The sequence below is a fragment of the Anguilla rostrata genome, chromosome 7, assembly GCF_018555375.3.
Source record: "Anguilla rostrata isolate EN2019 chromosome 7, ASM1855537v3, whole genome shotgun sequence".
In the NCBI taxonomy this organism is placed as follows: Eukaryota; Metazoa; Chordata; class Actinopteri; order Anguilliformes; family Anguillidae; genus Anguilla; species Anguilla rostrata.
In genome coordinates, this window is record NC_057939.1 from 39,645,025 (window position 1) to 39,654,683 (window position 9,659).

The window sequence follows — 9,659 nt, forward strand, 5'->3', positions numbered from 1 at the left end:
TGCTTTCAAACTGAGAAAGCTCATTTGACAGTGAGTTGATCACAAAAGCTTGTTGTTAAAAAGCTTGAAATGAGTAGAAAGATACAAATACTGAGAAAGAGAGAGAAAGAGAGAGAGAGTGGGAGCAGGGGTAGGGGGGTGGAATGGAGCAAACTACAAATTAAGTTCCCTGGAACACAGCCTACAAAGTGGGTGTTTAATTAATTACTACATTCACAATAAATTGAGACATGTCTCCTGTGTCTGAATAGAAAAGAATGGAACAATACATAATGGAAAGCTTTTATTTTTTGTACAAGTTTGAAATGTGCACTGCATCAGCGTTGGGAAAAAGGTTTGTAATACAACACCAGTGAGCACAAAAACAACATTTGATTATTAACATTATGAATGAACAGTTGACTAACAAAATTATGAATGAACAAAAGGCAAAAAAGACAGGACGAAGTTTAAAACAAGAGCACTACGGCTTTTTACTATAGCTACATTCTGATAAGGTTTGTACGCACACACATGCTGATTTAGCTTCCAATTCTGAGATTGTCTGGAGGAAACTAGCTTCATCTTCTAGTTCTGAGTGCCTGGATGAATCTCGCGTCACCTTCCAGTTCTGAGAGTGTCTGGAAGAAGCTAGTTTCACCTTCCAGTTCATAGATTTTCTGGAGTAAACTCATTTCACCTTCCAGTTCTGAGAAAGCCTAGAAGAAACTAGTTTCACCTTCCAGTTCCGAGTGTCCAAAGGAAACTAGTTTCACCTTCCAGTTCTGAGTGTGTCTGGAGGAAACTGGTTTTATCTTCCAATTCCCATAGTGTCTGGAAGAAGCTAGTTTCACTTTCCAGTACTGAGAGTGTCTGGGGGAAACTAGTTTCACCTTCCACTTCTGAGATTTTCTGAACTAGTAAATGGATTAAAGGGCCACTGAACTACACCCTTTCTGTAACGTTACTGCCCCCCATCCCACCACCCCGCCCCCACACTGTCACCTCAGTCCCCTCCGTCATGGGAAATCAGAGTGCCGAGAATTGATTCCGCTGACTTCAATCCTTCCACTGAACCAGCAATCCCAATGCCCGTCGAATGCGGCAGTGCAATTGGAGGCCACCTGGGAAGTGTCTTTGATAAAGAGGTGCTGAGTACAGGTTCCTGACATTTTCCAGTGATGTCTTTATATTCTTCGGGGAGCGTGGGCGTAGAGAATAGTGTGCCATCAAATAAAATGTCAGACCTTTCACCGTCCCCCTCAGAGAGAAAGGACAAAGCTCTTGTGAGGAAACATGTGGTTTTATTGATACTGATGAATTATATATCGCTTTAATAATTGTAGAGGAGGGAAGGGGGCATAATTTAATGTCGTGCCTCATTCTGGACGCATTCGTTTGTGTATGCCTATGCTTGAGAACTTGGCAGTCTTTTTTTTTAAAGTTAAATCCCCCCCCCCCCCCCACTCCCCCACTCCCCCTGTGCCCACAGGCTTGTTTCATATAGGGGAGGATGTTGCTAGTTTTGATGAAAGTGTAACAATTTGAACATGTGCTGATAATGTTCTGTGGGAGAAGTCCGGTTTCTCCCAGAATCCCAGATGTTTATCATATACCGAAAAAGTGTTTCACCAGCAAAGGAATACATTGTAATTCATAAACTGAAATTGACCATAGTATTTTCTTTTCCTATCGGTAATAAAACTAGTGGCCATCTTCCACAGACTAACTGAATTTAAAATCTCGAGCCAATATGATATAATCCGTCTTCCAAAGATGGCAAAAATTATTACACATAATGCATGGCATGTACACGTACAAAGACAAAAATACCGTCTGGCTTGTCATGAATCAGAAATGGTATAATGGTCCTGTTTAGATGTGCTATTCAGGAGACCTATGGTGCATTGTGGGTTGGTAGGGGAAAAAGAAGGTCAAAGAGGCAGGTTGGGACAAGAACAGAATGGCTTACAGGTAAGTAGACTTATACTCAATCTGGCTTTGACTGGGAGTCGTGGTGGATCCTTAGAAACTGCAATAATGTAATTCGATGGGCCAGAGGGCCAGACTTTGGAAATGTTCTTAAGGCGGTAATTTGAGGCTCTAATGATGTTCCTGATGTAGGGGTCAAATGTTAGTGATGAATCAAAGCTAAGGTAAAGGTTGCAGGCAGTGGGAGAGGAGAAGGCATCTTTAGGTCAGGTTCCAATAGGTTGTCTAATATAGGTTTGGGGTCAGAGTTTTGCTGTATCCTGAATGCAACTGCCAGCAGGAAATCTGCAATATGGGCGAGTCATAAATTAAGGCGGTGCACTAAACCTGTAATGACGTGCTGATGACAAGGCTACATAGAACATGTCCAGGAGGCAGCATGTGTATTATGCAGGGAAAGGGAGGCTTTGGGGACCCCCTGGATGACAGCTGGCAGGACAAATGTATGGCGGCAAATTATTTTCTGCGTGTAAGGTGAAAGCAAAATTACACTATCAGATATTGATATTACAATATATTGTAAGGAAACCAATCTGTAAAATAATGCGGGGTATTTCATAGTTACTTATATATACCAAGTGTCAAACACTATTGCCAACAGTATTTCTGGGGAAAAAAATTATGAATTACAGATAATTATTTTTTAATTTGAAAAAAAAGGCAATGTAATACATTACCAGATAAACATCAGTTATATATCATTGCAAAATATGTACGATATGCATATGTGATATGAAATATAATGTGCAGTCATTAGTTCACTGTATTGTAAATGCCAATGGTTTATTATCAACAAGTGGTTGGTTGTGCCTCCCTTTTCCACATACATTATGCAGAGAGCATTAGAGCGCGTGTGACTTGGCAGCAAGTCAGGCAATTACAATCTGTGTGAATGCGTCGAAAGAGCCACTGTTATTTCAGACTGATAAAACTGAGGGCACGTCTAAACATCAGCCCATTAGATCAATTTACAGGCCTGCTTTTCGTCTGAATGCTTCATTTAATGTCACAGATTTACACCGAGCATCTAATAACCAGTGATTTGCCCACGTTGCATTAATTGCTCATCATACTGTTCTCTAATATGTTTCATCGTAAACTTTGCTCTCTTTGGCATTGCTAATCCTCGATGCATTTAAAATCCCCCCTTAACGGAAGCATCTGCAAACTAACAGCAGCAATGAGAGCAATCATCGTCATTATCATCCTCGCTATCGTAATCAGGTCAAGATGTGCAGCTGCTTTCTTTTGAGTAATACAATCGACATTTGATGCAACTGTCAATCCTAATCAGCACTGAAATGGTGAAAATGTCTTAATTTCTTATGCATTTACTTGTTGTATCTTGCATTATTAATATTATTATTATTATTATTATTACACAAAATGTATATAAAACCCTCTGACACATTGCAGTTATTTTCCTGGACACATAGATGTCCAAGCATAAGCATTTGATTTGAAGTGTGTTGAACTAATTGTTTAATTATTTAATAGTAATAATAAATAATTTCATCTGCCCATGTTGATATATATTGCATTACAAAGCTCAAAGGCATCATGTGCCAACTCACTCTATAATCTCAATGAATAGGACTGAATAGGAGCCCTTTGGGCAGTGCATGGATTATAGTTATATCTGTGAGTCCCAACATCAATCACAGCTTTTGAAATTGCTTTCCATCACCTTTTCTGTGGTCTGCTATTTTTCGTCTCTTTAACATATTGCCTTTATATTATGTGTGATTTGTCTTTGCATTAAACAGCATTGACTTTTTCACGTTGTAATAGGCTGCAACAGTGCTAAGACAAACGCAATTATTTTTCACTTCATGCTCAAATTACTGCAACAGTGATAATGAGGAGCTTGAGAAGATGTAATTGTGCATGCTACCACCATTTTCATATCTGTTCGACTGACCACTCTGTTCACACCTCTGAGGTCTATCTAGGTTCTCTGCATGCTTTGTCCGAATAGTCAGCATGGGATTGAAAATCTGCCAAGTTTGCTGATAGGATAGCAGCAAAAGCCAGTCTCTAGCTTCATTGCATAAGTATCTTATGTGACAGTCAGAGAAACATAGCTGTGAGAAGATTTGGGTCTAGACAAAGAGGGTCTGAAAAGTTTGCCACTGAGGCATAAGTACTGAATGTGAGTTTAGTGTTTTCCTTATTATTTCTTCTTATTCCTCATCAACATTCTGTATGCCACTCATCTAAAAGCTTTTCAGCAAGATCTACCAAGTTTTGCTAGTAGTTCACCTAGTTGCTTGTGCTTTTTGTGCAAATAGCATAGACATTTTTTTAGATGTTTACGATTTCACATTTGATAATTTCCCATTGATTAACACGTTCGGAATGTGAATAACACACTTGCAAATGTAAGCTGTGATTGGTTGCTGATGTTGCCATAGGTACAGAGTGTCTCTTCTCTCTTTTGCAAAGCTTCTAATGGACAAATTATCTGGCAATAGGTCAGAGACGTTCCCAGCAGTAATGTTAGCAACAGCAATGCGCATTCAAAACAAACTAATATTAGTTTTCAGGTATACTTTCTGCCAGTTAATGCACATATTTCAGCATTGAACATAATGTTACTTTTTGTAAGATATTGACACTTAAAACATGTAAGAATTGATCCTCCTCTTTCATCTGTTCAAAATATGTGCTTTTGAGTGAAGAAAATTTGTTTTTGTTTTATGGATTAAGTGTTCAAAACATTATCCAAAATGTGCTATTTGGAGAGGTTTCGGGACATCGTCAAAAAACCATGGCAAAATTTTACTGCTTTTAGTTATCTACACAATGTTTTTTTGCAGTGGTAAGAAAGAGGTTGGGGGTGAATTTTATGTAATAATTTTGACCCTAGCCCATGTGAATTTTGTGAAATAAACAGTATAGTTGCATTTATATGTACATTTTGTGTATACCATGAATAATTCTTTATTCATATTTACTAAAAATTTGTCACATAGTCTTGATGGCACACATGTGCCCTCCAGATACTACCATAGGCTCTCTGCTGTATGTTGCCACAAAGTTGTATGGCTTTATTTAAAAGTAGTACACCCAGGTAAAAACTCCCTTTATAAATGCCTAATGAGAAAGGCTTAAGTAACATTAAGTTCCTTTTCCTCTCCTTACCTTGTGACCCAGGGGGGCATTTGTTTTGGGGGAAGTTAAAAGGAAACGTGCCATCCTCATTCACCTATAAAGCACAGAGAAGCACATCCTTTACAGGGCTGTGTATGACGGCAACTCTCACAACACTTTTTTTCTGAGTAATTGAAAGGATGCTGGGCAAGTAAGGGCATAAGCATATGAAGAATGTAAGAAAGATACATTAAAAACAATGTCGCAACTACAAATTTATAATTCCAGATGAAACAGTCAATGTGTCAATATAAAGTGAAATGAACAAATATCTTTTGTAGAGGGACATAAATAAAAATAGGCTTAATAAAAGTGATTACTTAAGCAATTAATTCAAAATTTCATTTTCAATACATACATTTGTATTGTATTCATAAACTAATTGCCTGTGGTGTTGTAATTATCAAGTTCACAACATAATATAAGTGCTACAGGTTTCAACTATCCTTGTGGACAGCCAAATCAGCTTGAAATGAGCTTAGAGTGAAAGCGTATGTCTAAATTCTTGGTAAAAGTAAAGAAAAAGAAACTTTGATATACAAAGGTAGCCTATACTTTCATACAGAACTTCCTGCCTCTAAAGGCTGAACACAGATTGTTTGAATTTGAATTTCTGTTGGATATGAATCCTGCCACTTACTTGTAGGCATGCACTCTGTATACTGGGGAGACAGGAAGTTCACTGAAGCTATATTTCATTAAGCTAAGTTATGCCATTTATAGGCATATAGCCAACTATTCTTGGTTTTTACCTCAACAATATGATTTAAAAAACCTTGCTAAGACATATTTGTGATGCACTGGCAGTCTCTGTTTTTACACACTTCCACAAATTCATGCACCTTTACCTTTATGTATTATCTTAAAATGTGTTTGGGAAGTTTCTGGGCATGTTTCTCTTTTCTGTATGGGGCGGTTGGGTGTGGCTACAGATCCTGCAATTTGGGATCAGATTTCAGTGGGGTATTTGTTTCTAGCACAAATACAGCAAAGCAAAAAGACAAACCAATAGGGCTTGTTCAAGAGCTAGAGTTAATCTTGGATTTTCTTTTCCTTTGTGGCCTCCGCTGAAGTTTGCCAAGGGGTTGAAAAGTGACACCGAGTTCGCCTATGAGGAACATTACTTGTGGTTTGAACCTAAGTGGTTAGGCAAGGGCCTGAAAACAAAAGTCCCAACAATAAAATGACTGTTACTTTCAACAGTGGGATTACTTAAACTATATGCTCAGCATAAGGTAATTAATTAAGGTATAATCGAATGTAGCTTCTTACTGTTGTTCATGGTCACTCATTTGGTACGACTGTAATGTTATGTCTAGCGATCCAGCTGGTTGCATTTGGTAGGGTACTCAGGGTGAGTGGGTGGGATTGAAGATGGATGAGGAGACTTCTTTGATTGTAAACACAGGACCACTGCATGGCTAAAAAAATCCTGCATAGTGTGCCTTTAAGCTAATTGTATAAAAAAATATATTTTATCAACTTAGAACTTTGCAACACGTTTTTTTTTTATTTTGTTATTTTATTTTTTCCTAAATTTATAGCTGGAATTATGAAATAACTGGTTTAAATGCACATCAAGCAATTTTAATTTTCAGAAAGCATGTACTTCTCCCTGGCTGCATTAAAAGTAATCAATAACTCTTACGTGAATAATTAATTAAACCCATTTTCACTTCACACCACGAGGCTTGCTGAAATCACACGATACCACATCCTCAGAAAAAAGGTATAAACATGCATCTTGGTGGGAGTTCTGTACAAGAATAAGAGATATTGAATGCAATATAGATATGACATACACCAAACTACTCAGACACAGTTGAACTGCATAAAGTTCTGGATCAGGCTAAAGGCAAAGCCTACTACGGCACAACAAGAGGGGCAGTGGTGTGATGATAGAATATTCCACACCACCGATTGCACCCCATCCTCCATTTTGCCCCAACTCTTGCTGAGTTGCAGTACATTGCTCAAAGAAACTTTTTCAGAATATGAACCATTTGATCCCATTTTCCAGGTAAGACATAGCAGCTTCATTTTCCGATACTGTTTGGATGTTTTAGGATAAAAGACGTAGTCATCCAGAATTTACTGAAGTGTGATGAGCTGATGGGTTTTCTTGCCCCTGGTTTTGTTGTTGCATTTTGATAGATATGCATGCACTGATACTGTAGGCAAAATTGTCTTAATGAACTAATAAAAATAAAACATTAAAGCACTCATTAAACCTACTCAGGCCAGATAACACAGAGAATGATAGTGATAAACAAGAAACTATTGCAAAATTATCTCCCATTCGTTAGCAGTAAAACCAAGACATTGTTTTCTTCCCTGCCATCTGTCAATCAGTCAGTATCTTTCAATCTCTGTCATGAGCTCTGATCTTTCCTATGATCATTTTTTTAACAAAGCACATTTTACTGACATCTAATCACTGGAACGTTGCATAATTTCAACATTTCTAATTATTAGCGGTATTGGTACACCAGTGCCACCAGATTTTCAAGCTCTTGGGGAACGTAAAGCCCTGTTCCACAATATTTTGATTTCAGGACACTTGTGAGTCGCTGCCACTCACCTCTGAAGAAAAATGACTACTGGCACCAGGAAGCTTGGGTTGATATTAACCACAGTCACAGAGCAATGATTCATTTCTCTGCAGCATGTGTGCTGCTTGACCTCTGAACATTAGGACGTTATCCTCGCATTCACCTCCTATCATGGATGCCATATCTCACACATGGGGAGCAGAAAGCTGTGTTTTAATGACAACTTTCATCAGATTATGCAGCGGTAGACTGAAACCCTCTGACGAATTAACTTGCATCGAAGGTACACGAGGGAAAAAATTACAGTGTTCAACGTGAGTCAACAGGCGCATTAACCTTAGAAGGCGATTGGCAAGTTGTGAAAAAGGCTTTGAGAGTAATTAATGCGAAATATAATTGTGATACACTTGCTGCTTTGTCTACATCCATAGGCACAGTAATTAATTATTCTTTCCTGATCTTAATTAACAAATTCCATTCCAGTTCCATCTGTGTAAGGTGCCAGGCCCTGACGGTGATGAGTGTAAATAGTGGAACGGCACATGGGGTGATCCGCGTTAAGTGACATAATTGATTTATGCTTTGATATGGACACCTTTCAGCTATTTGCCACTTGCAATCATTAACATCAATCACAGGTCACCCTGGAAGCTCATGTCTGAAGTCCTTCCTGAAAGGTTTTGCAAGTAGCCATGAGCCTGTTCACTAGAGTTTGACTTAACAGCCAATTACAGAACACAGGCATAAGAATTCAGTATTCAGGTCTTTGGTTACGTTCAACATTATATATATTAACAAAAAAAATGTACCTACGTGCTATTGCAAACAATAAGAGAAGGAGTGCTCAACAACCGTTACAAAATGCTGAGACAAAAAGGAATCCAAGAAAGGCTTCCAAATTGGACTGATTCCTGGAAAAAGTGTAGTTGACGTATGTAGCAGTCGGTCAGCCGGAGAGGCGGATTGGTCTCGGCTGCGTCGGCTGGTGGAGAGAGCACACGCACCTGGGCTGCGTTAGCTAATCAGCCCAGGTGCTTAAAGGTGCGCTGCTCGCCACAATTCGGGGCTGAGACTGGGAGCTAACACCAAGAGCGCAGTTATGAGGTCCATTTCGTTTTATTCTGAGCACTGGAAAAAGAAAGCAATCCTCAGCTGGTATTCTGGAGGAGCTGGACCTGGCCGGGAAGGCGGGTCAGCTACAGACTTTTCTACTTTTTTTTGTTATTTTAGCTTGTTGTTTTAGTTTATTGTTTTTCCCCTGAACCTGTGGGAGGGAAGGGTGAAGTGGTCCGTTTATTGTATTTAATGTTTGTGGGTGTGCGCTCCATGCGACAGAAACTGTGTTCCCCGGTACTGCCGCATCTCCTCTCCCTGAGGTGTCACATCGGCATGTGACAAAACTATTCTTTGTGACAAAGGCTGCTCAGGCTTTAATCCAGAGAAAGGCAAATCTGATATTTCAATGTTGCCTGATTTTTTCACTATCCAGTTTCTTTTCTTTTTTTTTTTAATGAATCATGTCATTGTCATCAGTGTTATTGTGCACCCTTATCAACCAACAATACAGCTGCTTAATATGTCTGTACGCATATCTCCAGCTTGACAGCATGCCAATCTTATGTAGTCCAATAGTTTTTTTTTTTTTTTTTTTTTTCCCCCATTGAATTATTAGTCGCCTTCATTTGACAACCTCTACAGTATATGTGAGATGTCAATTAGTATTTATTTGCTGTCCCCCTTAAATGCATACTTCATTTACTTAAGTCTCCAGTGGCCCATAGATTTACCCCCATTTTGTTTAAACGTTTACTTGTTTTTGTCTTAGCCCTTTTTTTTTTTTTTTCAAGTTGGAAATGTGTTACATTTTCTCAATTTGCAACTATGCTATACAGATGTGTGACAAATTAAAGGAAAAATCTGAATAAATGAGTGGAGAAACTTAACTAATGCAAATGCTTCCATGCAGGTGTACTGCATGATACA

The 9,659-nt window shown here is 38.7% G+C and overlaps 1 long non-coding RNA gene across 1 annotated transcript; it reads right to left on the minus strand.

The window, feature by feature from the left end:
* Positions 1-270: 270 nt before the first annotated feature.
* Positions 271-8,198, minus strand: LOC135258614 (uncharacterized). The gene is made up of 3 exons (XR_010331041.1): positions 7,706-8,198; positions 5,116-5,179; positions 271-1,240 (listed from the first exon to the last, which is right to left on the minus strand). It is a non-coding gene; the product is annotated as an uncharacterized LOC135258614 (long non-coding RNA).
* Between the last annotated feature and the right edge of the window lie 1,461 nt (positions 8,199-9,659).